A 27,517-nucleotide genomic window follows, 5' to 3' on the forward strand; every position below is an offset into this window, starting at 1 on the left:
AGGGGGGGGTGGCTTCGCGGCAGGGGGCGTCGCTTCCCGGCCCGACCCCCGTTTTCGGCATATTGTGGGTCGGGGGATACGGCCTTCACCCGGACACTGCTGAATCTGCAGTGCTGGCTTCTGCGCTGTGGCAGGAGCCGGGTTGCAGCATCCAGCTCCTGTCACTGAGCAGGAGCCGGCACTTTGGTGTCACCCCTCAGAGGGTGACACCCGGGTGCGGCCCGCACCCCCCGCACCCACGTTGTGGCGCCACTGGGCTCACCATTCTATCCCTTTGAACCGGGACACTCATGAATTACACAGGTTCTGTGGCTGGCTGACGCCAAACCTGCATGTCACCTGGCTTTAATCAGCCACAGAACCTGGGTAATTCATGTGTGTCCCAGTTTAAAGGGATAGTATGGTAAGCCTACAGCAGCCATCTTTTTGGTGACCGTGTCATGGATACACAAGAGGTGACAAAACACTTTTCTTGTATTCTCATCTCGGAGTTAGAAGCTGCACTGGGGGGGGGGGGGGGGGGCCTTGGGAAAGCCGTGTTAATGACACATCATGGTGTCTTGTATCCTGTATGTAAAAAAAGAAAAGTATAAAGTATAGCTGAAGAGTTGACAGTCACGTCATGCGCTATTCAGGCAGAAATTATATAAACAGTGATATGCCTTAATAACGATAGCACAGAGCCTTGACTAATTATATGTTTATTTAGTAAGCATTTCTGCAACGCATGCAAACATAACATTTACCTGGCAACGGCTGACATCAGCTTTGCCTTGGCCCAGCAAGTCTAACATGTATAATTCTCACTGTATGATCATGGCTGCACAGGAAGGGACTGATGCAACACTTTGCGTATTCCGCCATCAAATATCTACAGCATTCTGGTTTGCCAAATTATGGTGGGGTTATCCCATGATCAGTCAGGAATTTTGTCAGTGACGTGCGGTGGGGTGAGGCAGGTGAGGCAGAGCCTTTCCTGTCGTACTTACATCACAACAGGTGTTTGTTCGGGGGGAGGCAGTGGGGAGGGGCTATTGCAAATGGTCTAGGACAAGTGTTCCAAATCATGTTCCGCAAGGCACTCTAAAGGTGTGTACACACGGTGAGATAAATCTGTAAGATTTTGACTATATAGTTAAAATCTTAGGGAAAGTTAGTGCACATCTCAAGGTGTTAGGCAGCTTGCAATACCGATTCAATCCCGATGCGCGCTCCCGTGGGGTCGGTATCGCAAGGCTAGTCAATCTTGACTATCTAGTGTAATATAACTATTGGATTATTAATATGTGAAGTGTTATATTTCTGAGGTATATATATATATATATTTATGTATATATTTAACGCAAGTTATATTAAAAGGAGAAATGTGATGTTAATTGATATATATATATATATTTGCTTGTGTATGTATGGATATGTAAATATATGTGTATATAGATGGATTTGAAGGGGTTAACTATTTGTAATTTATTTATTAAATGTGCTGTGGGTGCAGGAGTTTTTATAGAACAGCTCTTATTAACGTAGCATGAAATAGGAGATAGAGAGAGGCTGTATAGACTTAGTGGGGCTGTCAGTGGTCTATCTGTCAGGCAATGACCGCTCTGGCAGAACGATCCAGAATGCCACGAGCGCCTCACGAGCGCTACTGACCGGGGGGTATAGCTCGTGGCTTAGGCGGGAAGGAGGGAGGCACGAGCCGTGAGTTGAAGGAGTATAAATAAAGCTCCTCGCTGGCGGAGAGTCAGAATGCTGATCCCCCTTTGGAGTGCTAGCACCTGAGCCTCTGGCGCCACTAAGAGCTGAGCGGTGACCAGAGAGCAAGGGGAGTGCAGCCGGCAAAGGGCAACGGAGAGTGCGGCCAAAACAAAGCGGCCGGAGAAGCGGAGAGCGGAGTCAGAGGTACCTGCCAGCCACCCTCCGGAAGCAGCGGCGGAGAGGAACGGGAGATCGGTTCCCTGCTGTGTTTTGCTGGGTTGTCCAGGCGGCAGAGGAGGACAGCGTGGTCTGGCAGAGTACATGCAGTGGCCTGTTGGAGCCGGGAGCAGCGGCGGAAGAGGCTGAGAGAAGCTCTGATCAGCACCATAGCAACGGGGGGTGTGGAGACCGGAAGAGGCAGAGAAGCTGACCAGTGCCATGGCAACGACCGACGCAAGATGAGTCTTTTTCTCACAAGAATACAGGGAGACCAGAAGTGTACAACTAAAGCGTGAGTGAAAAAACTATCATGCACCTCACTGACACCCCAGCCTAGCCCAACAAAGTATAATTAACTATAAATTATTCAGTAAATCATATTCAAAGTATATGAACAACAGTGCTAGGCAGCATTAATTAAGCAGAGCATATATACAGTGCGCCTATGGTGAACTATACTTTGGCATGTTAAGAAAGAAAGGAAGGAGAGCAGGAGAGTTTATACTGCAGCATCAGTGAGCAGAGGTGTTGGTGTATTTAACCCGCTACCTACACCAAATACCAGCAGCAACATAACTGTGGTTGTCACTAAGAGTGGAACGGAGTATAATAATATGCTCAAATAACTATGATTTTGTCAGTGGTCAGCTATAAAGTACTGTTTAAGCAAAGGAAAGAGGCAGCATTAAGCCGTCCAGAGGATTATTAGAGACAGAAACTAATATCACACCTACAGTGTGTATATAGCGGATAAAAGCCAAGTCAGTTAGCCCTACGTCACTCACATTGAAGAGTTTATTGTCTAAAACCCAGCCATATTGTATGTTAATCGCAAAGAGACTGGCAGTTTAAAAATTGGAGTATTTAAATTAACTAAGAACCACAGCATATTTCATTAAGTGCCTTTAACCAAGACTTCTCCTTGTTAAAGAGACAGTTTACATTTAAGCTACACCACACCAGGATTGAGGACAATGATGAGCATGCAATACTACGACATATAGCTTGTGAAAGGAATACAGCTGCCAGAAATAAGTATTTTCCCACTTCCAAGGATTTCAGTATAGAATTGTACAGCTACAACCATACTTTTATTACTTGTATGGCAGATAAGGAAGTAGTCTTTTGCTAATACAAGTTACATCTGAGGAAAGGATACTTTTCACCTAACTGACAAAAGAGAAACATAAGTGGCAATATATTACAACTTATTAGACAGCAAGTGTTACAGTAGCATTCTGTATAGATACATACCTTTCTCTCACAGACTGAAAAATAACAGAAAGGAAAGAGGAATATTATTACTAAAGTGTGATGTTAAGTATTTAGAATCATTTATTGTTTCTTCTATAAGTTTTATCGGGTTGATAGTGCACTATCTTATAAAGAGTACCCGGGTCACTCAAACACCTAACGGTGTTATTTAACAAAGGAGATTTTTTTGTATTGCATGCAAATAACCTGTATAGGTTAAGGAAAAGGGAGGGTATTAGTGAGACAGGATTGGAAAAGTGATGTATTTTACTATGCTTGTGAAATGTGTTTTGTGTTTAAATTTCTTCTAAACCTTTATGAGAAAGAATAAATACTTTTACTTATACTTACCATATGTAATGTGACTTGAAATTTCCATCCGGAGATCCTGGAAAGCAAACAGAAGAACAGGTATAATACTGTATAGAATGTGCACGCATATACATTTATAGACATATTGATATGCAAATTCATTACTAAAAGCGGAAAGGGCTTACCCGGGCAAGCCTAAAATAATTAGCTTGGGTGGAGGCACAGATATTAGGTAACCATCCCTTAATAGAATACATAGACAGCTCTAGTTCAAGGTATTGAGGGTAGGGTTACATTTGGAGGCAAGTCTGCTGAGATATGAGTTCAGTAAGAATGGAGAATTTAACAGAAGAGGATATATACACTTGGTGTATGCAAAAAGAGAAAAATCCTAAAAAATGTATAGCAATAGGAGGAAATTTCTCTGAATTTTCAGATGAAGAAGTCATTAGAACAATTATAGACAAATTATATGGGGTTAAAAGACCTAAGATTGTGGATAAATGGAGAGAAGAAATAGCTATATTAATAGAAGCTGAAAAGGAGTTAGATCCATGTATGATCCCAATGATGATAATGGCAAATGAGGAAATTGGGAGGCGGTGGTATATTATCTGGCCTAAGAGAAAAGATGAGGAAGCCAGTAATGCACACATATCCACTTCTGTGGACACCCCTGAAAGGGAAAATGCAAATAGTAATACACAAGGGAATGGTGCAAATGTAGATGGGTCACAGTTTGAGACAATGGTAGATAGAGTGGTTACCCAGTTAGAACGCTGGCACTATGAAGGGAGCTATAGAAGATTACGAATATTTTCGGGGATAGTACCTGTACCACTAGGTGAAGAAATGTACGAGTCCTGGAAAGAAGCTGCTGTTCAGCAAGCTGAGGAATGGCAATGCCCTGATCAAATAAAAAGGCAAAGAGTGGTTGAAAGCTTAAGGGGGCCTGCCATGGGAATAATACAGGCAGCTAGACGAAGTAATCCGCAAGCTACTCTTGAGACATATTTTGAGGCGTTAGATTATGCCTATGGTACCTTAGAAGATGTAGGGGATTTAACATCTAGGTTGCATCATACTTTCCAGGAACCTGGAGAAAAGTTAAGTGCTTACTTAATAAGATTGGACAAACTTTTATACAAGATAGTAGAAAAGGGTGGAATTACCCGGGATGAAGTAGATAGAAGTAGAATGAAGCAGTTATTGAGGGGAGCCATGACAACTGATTCTGTGGCCCAGAAAATTAGATGTTCGGGAACAAGGGAACCTACTCCTACTTTTAACGAATTGTTAAAAGAAGTAAAGCAGGAAGAAGTATTAATCGAAATGAGAGAAAAAACAATAAAAAAGGTTAAGGTCGTTCAACCCTCTATAGAAGTAAATCCTTTTGAAGATAAGGTAGTTAAAATGATAGAAGAGCAAAATAAGAAAATAGAGCAATTTATAGCCTCTCAAAGTAGCAGAAACTCAGGAAACTCTTCTCAGAAGAGTAATAACAATTCATCTGATCGAGGCATGGGAAGAGGAAACTCTTACAATAATAGAGGAAGAGGATGTTTTAGATGTGGTAGAATGGGACACAGAGCGTTTGAATGTAATGCAAATAATGATGGATCATCTTCAAGAACTTCGGTAACAAATTATAACGCACATAGAGGAAATTCTACGGGGCAGGGAAACGAACAGGGGAGGGCTGTGAACCCCTCACAGTCCCCCTAGAAGTCAGCAACTGTGCAATGGGGAATTCATGGTGGAACGGGACGGTGCCAGAGGGTCTATTGGGGCCTGCCCCCATAGTTTCTGCATCTATTAATGGAGTTAACTGTAAAGTACTTTTAGACAGTGGGTCCCAAGTATCTATAATTTTTGAAACATGGTATAATGATCATATATCAAATGTACCCATACAACCACTTAGTGGGCTAGTCATCTGGGGATTAAGTGTTGAAAAGTACCCCTATTTGGGTTATGTACAAGTAACCCTTGAATTTGATGGGAAAACACCTGAAGAGCCTTTAGAAGTACCCTTTATTGCTCTCATATGTCCTAAAATTCAGGGAGAAAGAAATGGGCCCCCTGTGATTGTGGGGACTAACACTCAATTATACCATGTACTATCAAATTGGTGCCGGGATGAAGATAGACGAGTTATGGATGTAGGACATACTTTGCTGGTACAACCAGGAACCAATCTCAGTGAAAGTGGGAATGAATTTGATGTTTGTTTTCAGGAAAGTGACATGGTAAAAGAAGACAAGGTTTCTCTAATTAAAGAATTAGAATATAGAAAACAAGCGTTCTCAACAGGAGAATGGGACTTAGGAGAAGCAAAAGGAGTAGAGCATGGCATAAAGTTAAATGATATAAGTCCTTTTAGAGAACGTTCCCGTAGGATAGCACCTGCGGATTTTGAGGACGTTCGGTTACACCTGAAGGGATTACTGGAGAACCAAATCATTATTGAGTCCCGCAGCCCATATGCCTCTCCAATTGTGATAGCAAAAAAAAAAAATGGAAAAATCCGTATGTGTGTAGATTATAGGACACTAAATTCTCGAACTGTACCAGACCAGTACACAGTTCCTAAGATTGACGAGGCATTAGATTGTTTACAAGGGAGCAGGTGGTTTTCAGTACTTGATCTAAGAAATGGGTTTTATCAGATTCCTATGTGCCCAGAAGACAGAGAAAAAACAGCCTTTATCTGCCCATTGGGATTCTTCGAATTCTTAAAAATGCCGCAAGGTATAAAGGGAGCTCCTGCTACTTTTCAAAGGACTATGGAGAAAGTTATAGGGGACATGAATTACAGAGAAGTTATTGTCTATCTAGATGATATTATTGTTTTCGGAAATTCCCTAGCCGAACATAACTCCCGTCTATTAAAAGTGTTGGATAGATTAATAGAGGGAGGATTGAAGCTATCCATCGATAAATGCCAGCTATGTAGGTCCTCTGTGAAATATTTGGGACACATTGTAAGTAGGGAAGGAGTGTCAACTGACCCTGCCAAAGTTGATGCAGTGAGGAATTGGCCCCGTCCGACTAAATTGAAAGAACTTAGATCTTTTTTAGGGTTCTGTGGTTATTACCGCCGTTTTGTCCCGAACTATTCTAAAATTTCAAAGCCTCTTACTGATTTGACTAAAGGGTATCCCCCAAATAATAAAAAGAAAACCACTAAAACAATATCCAACCAATGGTTCAAACCAAGTGAACCATTTGGAAATAGATGGGATCCTAAATGTGAAATGGCTTTTCAAGCTCTAAAAGAAAAACTGACGGGTGCTCCAGTCCTGGCATATGCTGATCCAACCCTTCCATATGTTCTCCACACAGATGCTTCACTAGAAGGAATAGGAGGGGTATTATATCAGAAGCACCAAGGTGAACTGAAACCTGTGTCTTTTACTAGCCGGGGCTTATCCATTAGTGAAAAGAACTATCCTACCCATAAGTTGGAATTTTTGGCTTTAAAGTGGTGTGTGGTAGAAAAATTCCATGACTATTTGTATGGTGTACCTTTTGAGGTACACACCGACAATAACCCCTTAACTTATATACAAACAACAGCAAAACTCGATGCTACTGGACACAGGTGGCTTGCAGCATTGGCCTTGTATAACTTCTCTCTAAAATATAGACCTGGAATAAATAATATTGATGCTGACTCGTTGTCTAGGATCCCCAACCAGGGTAGTAGTGACGTTGAAGAAGAATGGATTGAAGTGCCTATGGGAGATGTAAAAGGGATATGTCATCAAATACAAATTGGGGAAATGATGCCAGGAGAAATGTTGAGTCCTCTAGGAGCCACTTCTGAAGCTATCCCATTATCATATTGTTGGCTGAGTAATTTAGAGTTAGAAGGGTTGCCTAGACTCCGGAGAGGCCAGATACAGGATGATCAAAATCAAGATCCAGACATAAGAGATGTAATAAACAAAATGAAACAGAGTTGGAGTTCTAGGCCCCCATTAGTTACCAAAGAAGCTAAGTTATTGGAGCGACAGAGGAACAAGTTATTCCTAACAGATGGGTTATTATATCGTGTAACTAAGAAATCTGAAGGAGGTGAAAGGAAACAGTTAGTACTGCCTAAAAAGCATAGGAGTACAGTAATGAAAGCTTTACACAATGACCATGGCCATTTAGGGTATGACAAAACCTTTAAGCTAATATCGGATAGGTTTTATTGGCCTGGAATGAGGGAAGAAGTAGAGGCCTATTGTAGGAACTGTGGAAATTGTATAGTTCGGAAAACTGTAATTAAACAAATTGCCCCTTTGGTAAATTTTAAAAGTAGTGGGCCTATGGATTTGATATGCATGGATTTTTTGACACTAGAAGTAGAACCAGGAAAGAAATGCCACATATTGGTGATAACTGATCATTTCACCAGATACGCCCAGGCGTATGTTACACCAAATCAAAAGGCATCAACAGTGGCAAACACATTATGGACCAAATTTTTTATCCACTATGGTTTTCCAAACAGACTTCACTCTGACCAAGGCAGAGAATTTGAAAGTAAACTAATAAAGGAGCTTTGTGTAACCTGTGGAATAACTAAATCTAGGACAACTCCCTATCATCCTCAAGGTGACCCTCAACCTGAGAGGTTCAACAGAACCTTATTGGATATGTTGGGAACATTGAACCCCTTTGATAAAAAGTACTGGAAAAGGCATACTGACCGGTTAGTTCATGCATATAATTGTACCCAAAATGAAGCCACAGGGTATTCTCCATATTATTTAATGTTTGGTCGGGAAGCCAGGCTTCCCATAGATGTATGTATGGGGATATCCACTAGTGACAAACCTGCTATTTCCCACATAAAATACATAAGGAAGTTGCGAGAAGAATTACAGGAGGCTTATAATATCGCTGAATGTGCAGCCAGGAAATTAGGATTAAAAAATAAAACTAGATATGACAGGAAAGTCCGTGACCATGAGTTAGTTCCAGGGGATCGAGTCTTATTAAGACATCTAGGAACACCTAGAAAGTTTAAAATTTCAAATAGGTGGAGGGAAGATCCTTTTGTAATTGTTGAGAAACTTTCAAACTTACCTGTATATAAGATCAAGCTTGAGGCGGGAGATGACCGGATATTGACATATCATAGGCAGCATCTTTTGCCTATCGGGAAAGAAGTTCGGTTAGAAAGGCTTGAACTAAACGATACTACCAGCACAACTAATGAAAGAACGGGAAATAGAAATGTAATACATAATGAATTGAGTATCATAGATGACATAGATGATGAACCAGAGATACAAGGATATTATTATAAAGATGAGTCTTTAGATTTTGACAAATTTACTGATGACCATGTTACTGAGGGTCCCCTAGAACATGTGGGAGGTAAAATTCAAGAGTTTAATGATGACAATATCTGGGAAGGAGATCTGGAATATTGTAATGCTGAAAATTCAAGAGTATCAGATGAATCTAATAGGGTTTTATATCCTTATAGTGAAATAGAGAAGAAGCAGATATGGGATAAGCCAAAAAGGGTATGTCAACCCCCATCTATGCTTACTTATGATGAGTTGGGAATACCTAGCATTGTACCCAGAATAATACATCCAAATATGATAGATATATGGCCTTACTATGGATACTTACCAATACAAACTTAGAGTTAATAATAAATAAAAAATTGGTGATCCATTTGCTTGAGGATTTTTTGAAATGAATCACCAAGGGGAGAGTGTAATATAACTATTGGATTATTAATATGTGAAGTGTTATATTTCTGAGGTATATATATATATATATTTATGTATATATTTAACGCAAGTTATATTAAAAGGAGAAATGTGATGTTAATTGATATATATATATATATTTGCTTGTGTATGTATGGATATGTAAATATATGTGTATATAGATGGATTTGAAGGGGTTAACTATTTGTAATTTATTTATTAAATGTGCTGTGGGTGCAGGAGTTTTTATAGAACAGCTCTTATTAACGTAGCATGAAATAGGAGATAGAGAGAGGCTGTATAGACTTAGTGGGGCTGTCAGTGGTCTATCTGTCAGGCAATGACCGCTCTGGCAGAACGATCCAGAATGCCACGAGCGCCTCACGAGCGCTACTGACCGGGGGGTATAGCTCGTGGCTTAGGCGGGAAGGAGGGAGGCACGAGCCGTGAGTTGAAGGAGTATAAATAAAGCTCCTCGCTGGCGGAGAGTCAGAATGCTGATCCCCCTTTGGAGTGCTAGCACCTGAGCCTCTGGCGCCACTAAGAGCTGAGCGGTGACCAGAGAGCAAGGGGAGTGCAGCCGGCAAAGGGCAACGGAGAGTGCGGCCAAAACAAAGCGGCCGGAGAAGCGGAGAGCGGAGTCAGAGGTACCTGCCAGCCACCCTCCGGAAGCAGCGGCGGAGAGGAACGGGAGATCGGTTCCCTGCTGTGTTTTGCTGGGTTGTCCAGGCGGCAGAGGAGGACAGCGTGGTCTGGCAGAGTACATGCAGTGGCCTGTTGGAGCCGGGAGCAGCGGCGGAAGAGGCTGAGAGAAGCTCTGATCAGCGCCATAGCAACGGGGGGTGTGGAGACCGGAAGAGGCAGAGAAGCTGACCAGTGCCATGGCAACGACCGACGCAAGATGAGTCTTTTTCTCACAAGAATACAGGGAGACCAGAAGTGTACAACTAAAGCGTGAGTGAAAAAACTATCATGCACCTCACTGACACCCCAGCCTAGCCCAACAAAGTATAATTAACTATAAATTATTCAGTAAATCATATTCAAAGTATATGAACAACAGTGCTAGGCAGCATTAATTAAGCAGAGCATATATACAGTGCGCCTATGGTGAACTATACTTTGGCATGTTAAGAAAGAAAGGAAGGAGAGCAGGAGAGTTTATACTGCAGCATCAGTGAGCAGAGGTGTTGGTGTATTTAACCCGCTACCTACACCAAATACCAGCAGCAACATAACTGTGGTTGTCACTAAGAGTGGAACGGAGTATAATAATATGCTCAAATAACTATGATTTTGTCAGTGGTCAGCTATAAAGTACTGTTTAAGCAAAGGAAAGAGGCAGCATTAAGCCGTCCAGAGGATTATTAGAGACAGAAACTAATATCACACCTACAGTGTGTATATAGCGGATAAAAGCCAAGTCAGTTAGCCCTACGTCACTCACATTGAAGAGTTTATTGTCTAAAACCCAGCCATATTGTATGTTAATCGCAAAGAGACTGGCAGTTTAAAAATTGGAGTATTTAAATTAACTAAGAACCACAGCATATTTCATTAAGTGCCTTTAACCAAGACTTCTCCTTGTTAAAGAGACAGTTTACATTTAAGCTACACCACACCAGGATTGAGGACAATGATGAGCATGCAATACTACGACATATAGCTTGTGAAAGGAATACAGCTGCCAGAAATAAGTATTTTCCCACTTCCAAGGATTTCAGTATAGAATTGTACAGCTACAACCATACTTTTATTACTTGTATGGCAGATAAGGAAGTAGTCTTTTGCTAATACAAGTTACATCTGAGGAAAGGATACTTTTCACCTAACTGACAAAAGAGAAACATAAGTGGCAATATATTACAACTTATTAGACAGCAAGTGTTACAGTAGCATTCTGTATAGATACATACCTTTCTCTCACAGACTGAAAAATAACAGAAAGGAAAGAGGAATATTATTACTAAAGTGTGATGTTAAGTATTTAGAATCATTTATTGTTTCTTCTATAAGTTTTATCGGGTTGATAGTGCACTATCTTATAAAGAGTACCCGGGTCACTCAAACACCTAACGGTGTTATTTAACAAAGGAGATTTTTTTGTATTGCATGCAAATAACCTGTATAGGTTAAGGAAAAGGGAGGGTATTAGTGAGACAGGATTGGAAAAGTGATGTATTTTACTATGCTTGTGAAATGTGTTTTGTGTTTAAATTTCTTCTAAACCTTTATGAGAAAGAATAAATACTTTTACTTATACTTACCATATGTAATGTGACTTGAAATTTCCATCCGGAGATCCTGGAAAGCAAACAGAAGAACAGGTATAATACTGTATAGAATGTGCACGCATATACATTTATAGACATATTGATATGCAAATTCATTACTAAAAGCGGAAAGGGCTTACCCGGGCAAGCCTAAAATAATTAGCTTGGGTGGAGGCACAGATATTAGGTAACCATCCCTTAATAGAATACATAGACAGCTCTAGTTCAAGGTATTGAGGGTAGGGTTACACTAGTATACTATCTAGTACAAAGTATAGTCAAAATTGTCACTTAGTCAAAATCGTACATAGACAAAATCGAAAGTACAGATAGTCAAAATCTGTGCTATCTGGGCTCTGGGGGAGTTTTAAGGTGCATACACACGGTGAGATTCGGGCTAACCCCGATTCTCACTATGCAACAGGGGCTAGGTCGGCATCGCAAGCATGTAATGACTGTTCTTGCGATACTGATATATGTGCGATTTTGGCTAAGTGTCTATTTTATCTTTTCTACGAGATAGACAAAATAGACTTGCCTGCACAGTCTATCTAGGCTTGCGATGCCGACCTCGCGGGACCGCGCATCATCATCGCATCGGGATCGCAAGGTGACTTTCACCTTGCGATCTGCACTAACCTTTCTTACGATATAATCAAAATCGTAAGAAAATATCTCGCCGTGTGTACACACCATAAGGGAAATCGCATAGTCAAAATCGGAGATAGCAAGTATCTCACCGTGTGTACACACCTTTATAGTCCAAGTCTTAAGGATAGCCATATTTGAGCCCAGGTGGCTTAATTAATAGCCATCTATGCTCATAACAACCTGGACTTTTAGTGTGTCGTGAAGGCTAAGGTTGGGAAGCACTGATCTAGGATTTCTGTTACTCTAATGCAGGACCCTGTAGATGTGGCAAATATATCAGTCATGGGTCACACTTAGGGGGTCATTCCAAGTTGATCGTAGCTGTGCTAAATTTAGCACAGCTACGATCAGGCTCTCAGACATGAGGGGGGACGCCCAGCACAGCCCCCCCCCCTCCCCTTCCCGCAGAAATGCAAAAGCATCACACAGCTTTTGCATCTCAGGAGTTACTCCCGACCAGCGCACCTCCTGCGGCTGGCCGGGAGAACCTCTTCGCTGCCCCGGGTCGCAGCGGCTGTGTGTGACGTCACGCAGCTGCCGCGGCCCGCCCCCCTCAACGGTCCACCAACGCCTGCGTTGGCCGAACTGCACCCACTAAACGGCAGCTTAACGCCGCCGTCCATCCCCCTCCCGCCCAGCGACCTTAGAGGCAGTCGCTAGGCAATGATGGCTGGCATGCGCAGGCGCACTGCGGCAAGCGATCCGGTCGGAATGACCCCCTTAATGTCCAGAGTTACACATTTACAAAATTGGGATGTATGAGTTTGTATCTCGGTACTTTTACTAAACACATGAATATAAGGTTCCGGCTTCTGGGGGATATGTATCAAGCTTTGGAGACTGATAAAGTGGAGAAGTTGCCCAAGGCAACCATATGTTCTTCTGTCATCTGTTATCTAGCACAGTCTTTGAAATGACAAACATGAATTGGTTGCTTTGGGCAATTACTCCCCTTTATTTCTCTCCAAGGCTTGATACATCCCCCCTTCAGTCTGTATTAGGGGTACATTTACTAAGCAGTGATAAGAGCGGAGAAGTGAGTCAGTGGAGAAGTTGCCCATGGCAACCAATCAGCACTGAAGTAACATCTATAATTTGCATACTATAAAATGATACAGAGCTGCTGATTGGTTGATGGGGAAATTTCTCCACTGGCTCACTTCTCCACTCTTATCACTGCTTAGTAAATGTCCACCTTATTCTCTTATTATCTTGGCCCCACTGGGCAGAGGTGTCATATATAGGCTTACCATACTATCCCTTTACATCAGGACACTTATGGTTTACACAGGTTCTATGGCTGATTAAAACCAGGTGAAATGTAGTCTTGAAGTCAGCCAGCCACGGAACCTGTGTAATTCATGAGTGTCCCAGTTTAAAGGGATAGTAATGTAAGTATAGTCATGTATTACAAAGAAGGGTAAGGCCAATGGGGGGTCATTCCGAACCGATCGCATGCTGCCTTTTTTCGCAGCCTTGCGATCGGGTCTGAACAGCACATGCGTGCAGTCCGCAATGCGCAGGTGCATCGCTGGCCGGCGATGGGGGTCGCTGGGAAGCGACGAATCTAACTAAGAAAGCGATCGCACCGGCGATCGCAATAAGATTGACAGGCAGAAGGCGTCCGTGGGCGGCAACTCACCGTTTTCTGGGAGTGTCCAGGAAAACACAGGCGTGCCCGACCGTTTCCAGGTCCATCCAGGATCATCGCAGCGGCTGAGAAAGTCCTGGGCTGTGCAGAAACTGCCGATCGCACCCCTACAAAGCGATTACCCCCTCCCCCTGTAGGCGGCGATTACCTGGTCGCAGCAGTGCAAAAAACAGCCTGGTGCGACCAGGACTGAATAATGGGGGTCATTCCGAGTTGTTCGCTCGTTATTTTTTTTTGCTACGGAGCGATTAGTCGCAAACTGTACATGCGCAATGTACGCAGCGCGCCTGCGCCAAGTAAATTAGCTCAAAAGTTTGGTATTTTACTCACGGCGTAACAAAGTTTTTACATCATTCTGCTGATAGTAGTGTGATTGACAGGAAGTGGGTGTTTCTGGGCGGAAACTGGACGTTTTATGGGAGTGTGCGGAAAAACGCAGGCGTTTCAGGGAAAAACGCGGGAATGTCTGGAGAAACGGGGGAGTGGTTGGGCGAACGCAGGGCGTGTTTGTGACGTCACACCAGGAACTAAACTGACTGAACTGATCGCAGTGTAGGAGTAAGTCTCGAGCTACTCAGAAACTGCTAATAAATTTCTATGCGCAATTCTGCTAAGCTAAGATAGACTCCCAGAGGGCGGCGGCTTAGCGTGTGCAATGCTGCTAAAAGCAGCTAGCGAGCGAACAACTCGGAATCACCCCCTAGGCCCAATACGTATCTCTATCTAGAGAACACAGGGAGTCATTCCGAGTTGACCGCTCGCTAGCAGTTTTTAGCCGCCCACCGGGGAGTGTATTTTCGCTTAGCAGAAGTGTAAACGCCTGTGCAGCAGAGCGCCTGCAAAAACATTTTGTGCAAAACAAGACCAGCACTGGACACACTCTTCGTGTGCGTTGATTCTAACGTTGGAGGGTTGGCTTTTGACGTCACACACCCGCCCAGCGTTCGCCCAGCCACGCCTGCGTTTTCCCCGACACGCCTGCATTTTTCGAAGCACTCCCTGAAAACGGTCAGTTGACACCCAGAAACGCCCCATTCCTGTCGATCTTCTTGCGGCCGCCAGTGCGAATAAATACGTCGCTAGAACCTGTGCAAAACCGCAAAGGACTTTGTACCCGTACGTCATGCGCATAGCGGTGCATACGCATGCGCAGAAATGCTGCTTTTTAGCCTGATCGCTGCGCTGCGAACAACGGCAGCTAGCGATCAAATCTGAATGACCCCCACAGAGTTCATGCTGAGACTGAGGACAGCCAGAAAGACAGGCATATTATTTAGTGACATTTATAGGAGGACATGTGAAAAATCAATGCATTTTGCTGTGGTAAATAAAGTTGCCTGAGGGCGCATTAGCGATGATATTGATTTTGCAGTTAATAAGATATGAAAGCACTGAAAATGTCATAGCAAAAAAACACCAAGCGAACGTGCAGTAGGCAGCATTGGGAAATAGCACTGAGTACTGTATAATTAAATTTCTTACAGATCTCTGAACCTAAATCTAAGTTGTTACAGCTGCTATGAAGGGTCGTGCATTTAGCTTTTCCCATTACCTTATAAAGGGGTCATTCCGAGTTGATCGCACGTAGCAACTTTTTGCTGCTCGTGCGATTAACTAGACGCCGCCTATGGGGGAGTGTATTTTAGCAGAGCAGGGCTGCGATCGCTTGTGCAGCCTTGCTATGCTAAAAAAGTTTTGTGCAGAACAAGACTAGCCCTGCAGTTACTTACCCTGTGCGATGGATCCAGCGACAAAGGTCCCGGAATTGACGTCAGACAACCGCCCTCCAAACGCCTGGACACGCCTCTATTCGGATCTCCACATCCGGAAAACGGTGAGTATACGCCCCGGAACGCCTCCCCACTGTCAATCTTCTTGCGATCGCGCTAGCGATCACTTTCTTCTCTCTTCTGGCCGTTGCCTGGGCAACGACACGCGTGCGCATTGTGGGCGCCGTGCATGTGCAGTTCTGACCCATTCGCACCGCAGCGAAGAACCGCTGCGTGCGAACGGGTCGGAATGACCCCCAAACTGCAGTTGCATTTTGTTTAATTTATCTCACACTGGGGGTGATACAGTGTATCAAGCCTTGGAGAGACATCCAATCAGCACGTAGCTGTCATTTCAAAAGCTGTGCCAGATAAATGACAGTTAGAAGCTGATAGGTGCTTTGGACCACTTCTCCAGCTTATGTCTCTCCAAAGCTTGATATATCTCCCCTTGTATGTGTTAGTGACAGCTGTCAAAGTCGGTAAAATATCATGCTACACGTTGCCATATATTCACCCCATGCGCTTGCCCGCTGCACGTGCACATTTTCTCCCGTGCGTGCGCATATTCGCAGTTGTGTGACGGCGCCTCCACGGCCATGCGCTTGAGCGCGTGGTATGTGCATTTACGGTAGAGTTTGTGTGCGTCTAGCGGGCGACTCAATCGTTACATAGTAAATCCAAATAGTATGTTTTATAGATAATGTTCCCTTTGATGATAACTGTAAGTTTGTTTATTGTAACTGGTCCCTGGACAGAGGAATTCCTCTTTGCATGATACGAAGGGTCAGACAGGGTTTGAGCAGTGGTGTTTGGTATCTAACTAAAGAACATTTTATTAGAAACAATCCGGTGCTGGTTAGGTAAAGATTAATCACTCCTGCGTATAGTTATGTCTATTAGTAGTTTCTGGACATTTACTATATTTGCGGTTCATTATCCATGCGGCGGGAATCCTGAGATTCCCTCCCACCTGAGCAGTTCGATATAGTCAGAGCCCACCTGTTCAAACTAACCTATGACCTTTTGTTATAATGCGGGGAGACATTCCTGTGTCCAATGAACAATGAGATTATAGGTCCCTTTGTAGTGTACTGTACGCAGTGTATATAAGAACAGCCAGCCTGGCCAGCTCAGTCTTCTCTCCACAACGGTTTTCATCATTGACTAACTAGAGAGCTGGTACCAGGACTGCGCAGCGATCATTCCCCGATGTGTAAGTTATTCTCTGTAACCAACTTATTCTCTGACTGTATTTTGCCACGTTCTCTTTCTCTCTCTCATTGTATGTTATTGTTTGCGATTGTGCCGCTATTGTATATTTATGTGTAGTTATTCTGCTTAGATATTGATGTTAGTCTGTAGTGTATGAACTGTTAACTGTTTTCCCCTTTTTACATAGCTAAATATTGTTAGTAAAGGTGTTGGAACCTTAGCAAGGTATTGTGTGTTTATTACATTACTGAGGGTATTTGGAGCGTCTCAATCGCTCAAACAGCTTTCACATTAACAAGGTCAAGCAGCGTTATATCGCTACAGTATTTCAGTAGTAAGGTTTAGAGTACAAACTCAATCTTTCAGTGTGTTGCATACAAGGTTTACTGAGTGTCATCCCGTGAGCGTCTGCACCGCTCGTGTTCCCCTCGTGGTCACGAGCGTCCGCTACGCTGGTAGCGTAGCATTACGGTAGTCGGCCGCCTATAGCATGCTCGACACCAAGCGTTAAGCTGTGAGCGAGCGTGCCGCCTGTGCGTCTCGACCACGGCTAAGCGTCTGCTACGCTAAGTGCGTACCCTTACGGTACCCCATACGCCAATTGCGTACTGAGTCTCTTACCCACATATAGTGAATGTTATAAGGTAATAAATCGGCATTATCAATTGGGGCCTCGTTCGTCCTCCACATATCCGCACTAGCGAACACAGACTTTATCTGTCAGCAAGGGCGGGAAGGCAGTATCGCTTCGTATCCGTATTGGCGGTGAGGGATACAGTAGTGCTGACTAGATAAGCGTCTGTTACGCTACGCTGTAGGAGTGCTGGTGGAATCCGGAACCGGAAGGTAAGAACAGTACGCTATTGTCTTTTAAAACTGTTTTATTTCTGTTTGATACACATTGCGTACGCACACACGCACGCACACACACACACGTATTTCTTTTCATTTGTGTATTTTCACATCTCACCTTCCTGTTTGCCATTTATAATTGATAACGTGCTGAGAAAGATTTGTTGCTATTGGTAGTTAAAAGTAAAAATAATACGTTAAGGGGTAATTTGTAAAACACGCACATGGCTTTGCCTAAAGATACAAGGAAAGATCTGTGTGGTGCTCGGTAGATGATTACAGTTAAAGATCATTTACATTGATATAAACATGTTAGTTGTATTTCTGTGGATATACCTGGCTTGCGTACACGTGTCTCTAACAAAGGGTGGGACTAGCGTACGCGACGCAAGGGCCGACGCACGGAGCGTATATTACGCAACGGAGCGTCTGGGTACGCCCACATAATACAAATCACACGATAGTATTGTTTTAGTAGGCGATATGGAGGCAACGCGATAATAGCGCAAAATCAATCTCAGTGTCCAAAATTTTAAGATAATAGATCCTTCTCTAGTTGCAACTCCTCTGGGATTGGACTACTGCCTGTATGAAAGGAATTTCTGTACAGAAAGAGTAGAGTGTATATGAATGAACAGGAGTGAGTGTGTAAATAAAGGTATTATTTTGTGAACCCAGAAATCGGGATCCCGTCGGAGACCACATCAGGTGAGTGGACACTTGGTGGCGTGGGACTGGCTTGCCCGCGTTAACATTATACAAGGAAAAAGGAGCAAGTAGTATCCGCAGACAAAAGGACTGCGAAGGTTTAAGCGCAGCCCGGGGGGGTTTGCGTAGTACCCATATAGATTGAGCTCCGGCTGAAGGTTTCGCAGCCTAAACAACCGATTCTGTTGGTCGTACAGCGTATAAATATTAAGTTACTTATGCGCAGTGCGACTGGACCGCACGTAATTGTGTGCATTAGTTTGTTACCTTGATACCTTGATACCTTGATACCCATTAAAACGCTATTTGTACATTCTAACGTGAATTTGTGTAGGTTTTTGTTATTTTAAGGGAGTTTCGCTGTTCACTCAGGAAATCTCCAACGACCAATACTTACTGGGGAGGGTAGCATACTCCCACACGCCCCAGTAAATAGAGGTTACAAAAAGATCCCGCGAATTGGGTACGACCAGTGGTGGGCACATTGCTGGAACTCGTATTGGCCAATTGGGGCGTTAAGTGAGTGAAGGCACTAGTTGAACTTTCACCGTCGCCTTACCGCGGGCAACCTTGGTTTGTTTTGTAAGAATTCGCTGAGACATCGATGTCTGCAAACGATGGGGGCCAATTGCTCAAAGAAGGGACGTCCAACAAGGGTTCACGTTGGTATTTGTTGGCCCAAAGGGTCAGCACGGTATAATGTGTGAAAAATCACACACACAGGTCAAAGAATGGGAATGAATGACTGAGGATGATGGGGAACAGTCTCCCCGGGTAGGCAGTTTGAACCCTGAGGTATTGAAAAATCTAAAAAGAAGGATAGGTCTCATTAAATCTGCAAAGAGACGAATCAGACATTATGATTGTTTACAGTTATGGCAACGGGAAGGTGAGAGACAAGGAGGATTAGCTTACACAGCTGACTCTCACTGTGGTAAGAAAAATATGGTAACAAGAGAGAAGGTGGTTACAGAGAGTGGCACACTGGTGTATGATAAAAATGCACTTAGCAACTGTATTATTGATGATAAGAATAAAAGTAACAAATGTAACAATGATAAAAGTAAAACTGTTAAATGTACAACTGTTAACCCGTGCAAGTTGCACTCCATGTTAAACTTCCCTCAGGATTACCAGCAAGAAAGCGAGCCCAGCACGATGTCGGCATCTTTTCCAGCAGCCATCACACAAGACATCCAGGTGGATGCGACCAAATCGGTAAAGGCAGTAATCAAACCCCCTAACGGAGGGTCAGGTGAGGTCGTGTCCACAGGTACGTACGGTGTTATATATCACGCACAAACAAATGTACCTCATATTGTAGAACCAACACAAGATGATGTAATTGAATTTAATCCTGTCAGGGTGATCACAGTCCCCAATGGGAAGACTGACGCTCAGGGAATCATTCCCGTCAGGGACAGTGCAATGCACCGTCCCTGGTCCCGGATGGAATTGAGAGCAATTATGTCTGAATTCCCTGATCCTAGGACAGATCTAGTTGCATGTCAGAGGTTCATTAAAGAACTAGGAAACTCCACAGAACCCACCAACAAAGGTTGGCGGACAGTGCTGAGGGCATGTTTGCCCTCCAGTGTTGACCCTGCAAAATTTATTACTGATTGTAAATTAGACACAGAAGTACCTCAAATGGAGGAACACATTCAGGAATGTATTAAGCAGATCAACCGACAGTTAGGAAAATATTTCCCAGCCGTTGTCGAGTGGAACATCAAAAGACATCTGGAGTCACAGGGCAGTAAGCAAACGACAATCAGTAGACAAGCCCTGACAACGAAGCCACACCAGCTTAAGACCCAAACCCCTGTGAGAAATTCAAATGTGGTAGTTTGTTACCATTGTCACAAAGAGGGACATTTTGCAAGAGATTGTAGATCAAGAAGTAGACAAAAGTCATATCAACCCCCTAGACAACAACATAACCATGGTATCCAAGGAATCAGGGAAGTACAGGGAAAGCGGTTGATGGTGATGAGCATCCAAGCGTTTGAGGAGGCATCAAATCAACCAAGACCCCAGGTCACTGGCACTTGGAGGAAACCCAAGGTTTGTTATTTGTGTAAAAGGGAAGGGCATTACGCCAGCAACTGTAACAGCCCACATAAAGTCAGACCCCCTAGACAAGAACATGAGCAGAGTCAGGATACACAAAATTGTAATCAGGTACCACATATGTAAAATTTTGATCTACACCCATAAGATGCAGTCAGGGAAGGTGATCATTAGGACTGATGGTAAGCCTGAGGGTACAGTTAATGATATTGGGAGGTCAGTTCCTTGTAGACACAGGAACGGCCGGGTAAAACGTTGTAATTTATCTATAAATGTTTCTTTTTCCCCATCTCTGACGTTCATCGGCAGAACTCAAACATCACATAGCTACTTGGTCTTTGCAGAAGTCTACCTAACCCCAGTGTGACCTACCGACATCGGTGTGTCCTGGCCAGGCACAAAAGGGTGAAGTGTGGAAATACTGGTGGGGAGGGGACTGCGCAAAGATACCAATGGATGTGTTGGTGTGACAGCCTGATGGTGAACGGAAGATCTGACAATGTTTTTTTTGTTTGTTGTTTTAGGTAACATATATATGAATTGTTCTCTCTCTCGTTTGTTTTTTCTTCTTCCTCTTCTCTCTCATGTTCTCATGCTTTGAAGATGGTATGTCACACATCAGTTAGACAAATGGTAATGCAAGATTTTTGCTCCTTACAGAAAGATCACAGATTTGGAAGGAATATTGTATCACCAGAATGTTCGTTTGGAAGACTGAGAGACAGCACCTTTGAGATGACAGCAGAGCAAAAAGAACAACAAGACTAGAGGACAAAAGACATCGTAACAATTTTCTTTCCCCTCAATTATTTTTTTGTACCCCCATTACAAATTTCTCCTTTTCCTCCTATAAGATGGACTTGACCCAAGAGACTGTGATCCGGATTTTCCTGTTGACCATGATGTTGACCAGAGCAGTCTGTTTCGGCGAGAGTACCATGGAGGTCGAGAAAGGATCTGGAATGGGTTCTGATGACAGAGACAGAGGCGTAGTTTTCCAAGAGCAACATAATCTCCGAGTAAAGGCGAGTATCAGAAAATGATCTGGTAGCATTGACAATAGAAGGAATTGTGAAGGATTGTTAGCTGAAGAGAACTGCATCTGTAGGCACTGTGACAATATAGTTGAGGATGGGTGCATCAAGAAATGTCAGTCCAGTTTTAATATCCACATGGACCGGCATCCATTGAGTGACTATCACTCCTTAGTGGGTAAAGTGTTAAACCAGACAGACTGTTGGGTATGCTCTCAAGTACCTCAAGGTCATAGCAAATCAGGACTAGTACCATTCCCTTTAACTGTAGGAGAGGTACTTGAGTTAAGTGGTGGGAGGCCGGTGGACAAGAGGTTTAATATCTCTAGTCCTCCTAGTTTGAAGCTCCACCAGTATCATGTGGATAGGTCTTTAGTATGCTTTAACATTTCCAATCCCCGAAAGCCGGGAAATTGGGAAGTGTCATGGAGTAATCAAACCATGACCTTTTCATACAGAGCCGACAGAATGCCCATAGACACAGAACTTATACGCCAGATAGCCGACCATGGAAGATTTTTCCGGTATAGGTACACTTTAGGAAGTAGGACCATGCGAGTTGGAGAAGTATCACCAGGATACTGTGCACATATCGTACAAACAGATACGTGTACTAAACAGATGGGAGAATTAGGGTTAGGAGGTTTCACATGGAAAGTTTGTAACATGGTAATGTCATACTCAGTCCCATATGTTCTCCCCGATGATGCATATTTCATATGCGGGAGGAAGGCGTATAAGTGGCTTGCCCCAAACTCAGAGGGATTGTGTTATATTGGAAAAGTACTGCCTGAAGTAATGACTGTAACCCATAACAAAATGAAAGATATTCACCGCAGTGCCCAAGCTCCTTATACTCACACTCAGTACGAGCACGTCGTTAAACGGCACCTGATAGAGAGGACAGAGCATCCGGCCTCTGATGTGATCCATGAATCCACCGGGATTCAATTCCTACTCGCATTAGATATCACTCGTACCGCCAGAGGAGTGATAAATTATAGATATATATCTGCGCTAGCAAATTTGTTAGACAATATCACCAAAATGTATGACGACACGTTCAGGTACACTGGGAAAGAGTTACAAGCCTACAAAACAGAACTGGTTCAGCATAGGATGATTACCTCACAGCTGTGACAGGCGGGTATTGTGTTACCCTAGCAACTCAATATGGTGTAAAGTGCTGCACGTATATTACAAACAGCACTGAGGACCCGGCCGAGGTCATAGACCAAAAGATGGATGACATTTTACAATTGAAGTGGGAGTTCCGAAGGAGGCATAATCTCACTCTCGCCGCTGTGGGTAATGAGCTGACCAGTTGGGTGTCATGGTTGAACCCACGAAATTGGTTCTTTGGTTTAGGAGAATGGACCCAAGGTATTATAATGGACGTAGGGAAATTTTTCTTGTGTATTCTGGGAGTCGTCATATTGGTTGGCCTGATATTTAGATGCGTTCGAACTTTAACGAAGTGTAAAGGTAGTACCAGAGTGATGAGTCTGAGGAGCGAGGACACTGTAACAACAACAACAAATTTGATTTATGACCCAACGATAGAGACAATGTTGTGATGAAAATGTGATTCCACGGTCCGTTTCTTTCACCCGTTTCTCCTTTGTTTTCCTCCAAGGTACAAAGACATCCGCTTGGAAGAAGAATTTGACAACCTCTTTTATACAGACCATTGATGAACTAATGCTACAAGCCCCCAATATCCCTAGTGACTTTAACTTTTTACGAAAGCCCAAATATTTTAGTGACTGTAATTTTCTGGACAATGGAAAAGCTTTTGTCACCATTTATAGCAAAAGCACCGAGAGACATCAGACAACATGTACATCAAGACAAGACATCAGACAAGACCTCAATCGGCGAATGCATATTAAACTCACATAGTTTACGACTGCATTTATAACGATTGTTTCTTATCTTCATCTCTACAACCTTCAGGTAATGACACACATAGTCGACAGGGAATATAGACACAGATATCAGCACTCACATATCCCCCCATTCATGTATCATCAACTAAATGTGCTCCCCCATTTGTTGTAACCAAAAGCCGAAAAGAGCTCGGTAAAGTTTGACAGCCCATCCACAGACCCTTAATACGGGATAAGAAGGATTCAAATGTATACTTCGCAATACCTCGAAGCTTGATTTAAAACACGTACGGCACGATGATACATGACCCCCCAAACATGGATTCATACATACATGCTTCTACTATCTCACTAGGTCATACCTTTTTCCCCACCTTCTCCTCTCCTCCCTTTACCCAATCATAAAAAGGTATTTACATGATGACATATATTTTTCTTTTTTTGAACTGTTTTAGGAAGTGGCAGTTATTGATGACTGCCAAAGGGTGGGCTGTCAAAGTCGGAAAAATATCATGCTACACGTTGCCATATATTCAACCCATGCGCTTGCCCGCTGCACGTGCACATTTTCTCCCGTGCGTGCGCATATTCGCAGTTGCGTGACGGCGCCTCCACGGCCATGCGCTTGAGCGCGTGGTATGTGCATTTACGGTAGAGTTTGTGTGCGTCTAGCGGGTGACTCAATCGTTACATAGTAAATCCAAATAGTATGTTTTATAGATAATGTTCCCCTTGATGATAACTGTAAGTTTGTCTATTGTAACTGGTCCCTGGACAGAGGAATTCCTCTTTGCATGATACGAAGGGTCAGACAGGGTTTGAGCAGTGGTGTTTGGTACCTAACTAAAGAACATTTTATTAGAAACAATCCGGTGCTGGTTAGGTAAAGATTAATCGTTCCTGCGTATAGTTATGTCTATTAGTTGTTTCTGGACATTTACTATATTTGCGGTTCATTATCCATGCGGCGGGAATCCTGAGATTCCCTCCCACCTGAGCAGTTCGATATAGTCACAGCCCACCTGTTCAAACTAACCTATGACCTTTTGTTATAATGCAGGGAGACATTCCTGTGTCCAATGAACAATGAGATTATAGGTCCCTTTGTAGTGTACTGTACGCAGTGTATATAAGAACAGCCAGCCTGGCCAGCTCAGTCTTCTCTCCACAACGGTTTTCATCATTGACTAACTAGAGAGCTGGTACCAGGACTGCGCAGCGATCATTCCCCGGTGTGTAATTTATTCTCTGTAACCAACTTATTCTCTGACTGTATTTTGCCACGTTCTCTTTCTCTCTCTCATTGTATGTTATTGTTTGCGATTGTGCCGCTATTGTATATTTATGTGTAGTTATTCTGCTTAGATATTGATGTTAGTCTGTAGTGTATGAACTGTTAACTGTTTTCCCCTTTTTACATAGCTAAATATTGTTAGAAAAGGTGTTGGAACCTTAGCAAGGTATTGTGTGTTTATTACATTACTGAGGGTATTTGGAGCGTCTCAATCGCTCAAACAGCTTTCACATTAACAAGGTCAAGCAGCGTTATATCGCTACAGTATTTCAGTAGTACGGTTTACAGTACAAACTCAATCTTTCAGTGTATTGCATACAAGGTTTACTGAGTGTCATCCCGTGAGCGTCTGCACCGCTCATGTTCCCCTCGTGGTCACGAGCGTCCACTACGCTGGTAGCGTAGCATTACGGTAGTCGGCCGCCTATAGCGTGCTCGACACCAAGCATTAAGCTGTGAGCGAGCGTGCCGCATGTGCGTCTCGACCACGGCTAAGCGTCTGCTACGCTAAGTGCATACCCTTACGGTACCCCATACGCCAATTGCGTACTGAGTCTCTTACCCACTGATAATGCTGATTTAGATTACCTTATAACTTTACAATAATGGGTAAGAGACACAGTACGCAATTGGCGTATGGGGTACCGTAAGGGCACGTATTTAGCGTAGCATACGCTAGGCCGTGATCGAGACGCACATGCGGCACGCTCGCTCACAGCTTAATGCGTGGTGTCGAGCACGCTATAGGCGAGCGACAACCGTAATGCTACGCTATCAGCGTAGCGGACGCTCGAGACCACGAGGAGATCACGAGCGGCGCTGACGCTCACAAGATGACAATCAGTAAACCTTGAATGTAACACACAGAAAGGATATTCTTATACAGTAAACCTATGTACTGAAACACTGTAGCGATACAACGCTGCTTAACCTTGTGAACACTAAAGCTGTTTGAGCGATCGAGACGCTCCTATTACTCTCTGCAATGTAATGAACACACGATACCGTGCTAAGGATCCAACACCTTTACTAACAAGCTTATAGTTATATTGAAAAGGGGTAAAACAGTTTACAAGTCATACACTACATACTAACATATAATTCTAACAGAATATCTAGACAGAAATATACAATAACGTTACAATCTTAAACTAAACAGAGAGAGAGAGAGAAAATGCGGCCAATACAATACAAAGAGCGAGATGATTACAGAGAATTACTTACACACACACTGGGAACGATCGCAGCGCAGCCTGGTACCAGCCCCGAGTTAATCAATATGAAAACCGTTTGTGGAGAGAGTGGGAGAGCTGTTCAGGCTGGCTGACCTTATATACACTGAGTACAGTATACTACAAAGGGACCTACAATCTCATTGTTCATTGGACACAGGAATGTCTCCTCGCATCATATCAAAAGGTCAAAGGTTAGTTTGAACAGGTGGGCTGTGACTATTACAAACAGCTCAGGTGGGTGGGAATCTCCGGATTCCCGCCGCATGGATAATGAACTGCAAATATAGAATATGTCCAGAAACTACTAATGGTCATAACTACACGCAGGAGCGATTAATCTTTACCTAACCAACACCGGATTATTGCTATTAAAATACTCTTCAGTTAGGTACCAGACACAGCTGTTCAGCCTTAATCAGACCCTTTGTACCACGTAAAGAGGGATTCCCAAGTCCGTGAACAAGTCACATTAACCAAACTTACAGTTATCATTAAGGGGAACATTATCTATAAAACGAGCTATTTGGTTCTATTATTAAACGATTGAGTCGCCCGCTAGACGCACACAAAGTCTACCGTAAATGTACATACCACGCGCTCGAGCGCATGGCCGAGGCGCCATCACGCGGCTGCGTGTATCCGCACGCACGGGAGAGAATGTGCACATGCAGCAGGCACGCGCATGAGGTGCATATATGGCAACGTGCAGCGTGATATTTTTCTGACTTTGACACCACATATACTGAATGTTATAAGGTTATAAATCGGCATTATCACAGCACTGGACAATTTCGGCATTGCTGTAAAATGCAGGCAGATTGCAGCCATTTCTGTTTAAAGACAAACAAAGTCCCTGAGAATATACTGTAACATTACTGGGCCTCAATCAGATGCAAATCCTGCCACGACTACGATGCTGTACCTAGTGGATATGCGAAAATATGCAAATGTCACAGCCTTTGATATTTGTATAGAGACGACTAGATCGAAACCGCTTGCGTACAAAGACGCACCATAAAAGTTCTAAGCCACTCTATGGGGCCATATAGCCTACACACAGGATTGAGGATTTGGGGCAATTTGAGCCACTCAAGAAAACTACGGTAACAAAGGGTAAAATGTTTTTAAAAGAATCTGATGGTGAAAGTATCTCAGAGTTGTCTGTATTGGGTTCATGCACTAGTCAGCAGTCAATAAACCTTTAAGCTTATTTACATAGTTATAGGACATGGATGTGTCCTCCTTATAACACGCCCACTTTAAATCTAAAGGGGGATACTCACGGAGCGATATTCTAAGCAATCTGACTAGATTGCTTAGAATATCAGCATGATCGCTCCGTGTGTAGCCCCCTCAGCGATAGCGATGCGCAGCCCCACACATCGCTATCGCTGCTGCTAGATTGGCCTGCAAGCAGGCCAATCTAGCGGGTGAAATGAGCGGCCCCCCCGTCTCCCCCCGCACGCTCAGCACAGATCGCGCTGTGCTGAGCGGCAGGACAGATGTGTGCTGAGCGGTTCGCTCAGCACACATCTCTCCTGCATCGGCCCGTGGGTACTGGGCTTTAGGGTCACGTGTCATTTATCTATCTACTTTTCTGTTTGCACTGAGCAACAGGTGAGAACACAGAATAATAAAAAAATTCTGGTTCCCCATCGTTTAATGTG

General features: G+C 43.5%; 1 long non-coding RNA gene across 1 annotated transcript; it reads right to left on the reverse strand.

Annotated features, from left to right (window-relative positions):
- Nucleotides 1–3,522: 3,522 nt before the first annotated feature.
- Nucleotides 3,523–11,513, reverse strand: LOC134966975 (uncharacterized). Its single transcript, XR_010188755.1, has 3 exons — nt 11,474–11,513; nt 8,566–8,634; nt 3,523–3,559 (listed from the first exon to the last, which is right to left on the reverse strand). It is a non-coding gene; the product is annotated as an uncharacterized LOC134966975 (long non-coding RNA).
- Between the last annotated feature and the right edge of the window lie 16,004 nt (nt 11,514–27,517).

This window comes from Pseudophryne corroboree, chromosome 10 (assembly GCF_028390025.1).
Source record: "Pseudophryne corroboree isolate aPseCor3 chromosome 10, aPseCor3.hap2, whole genome shotgun sequence".
In the NCBI taxonomy this organism is placed as follows: Eukaryota; Metazoa; Chordata; class Amphibia; order Anura; family Myobatrachidae; genus Pseudophryne; species Pseudophryne corroboree.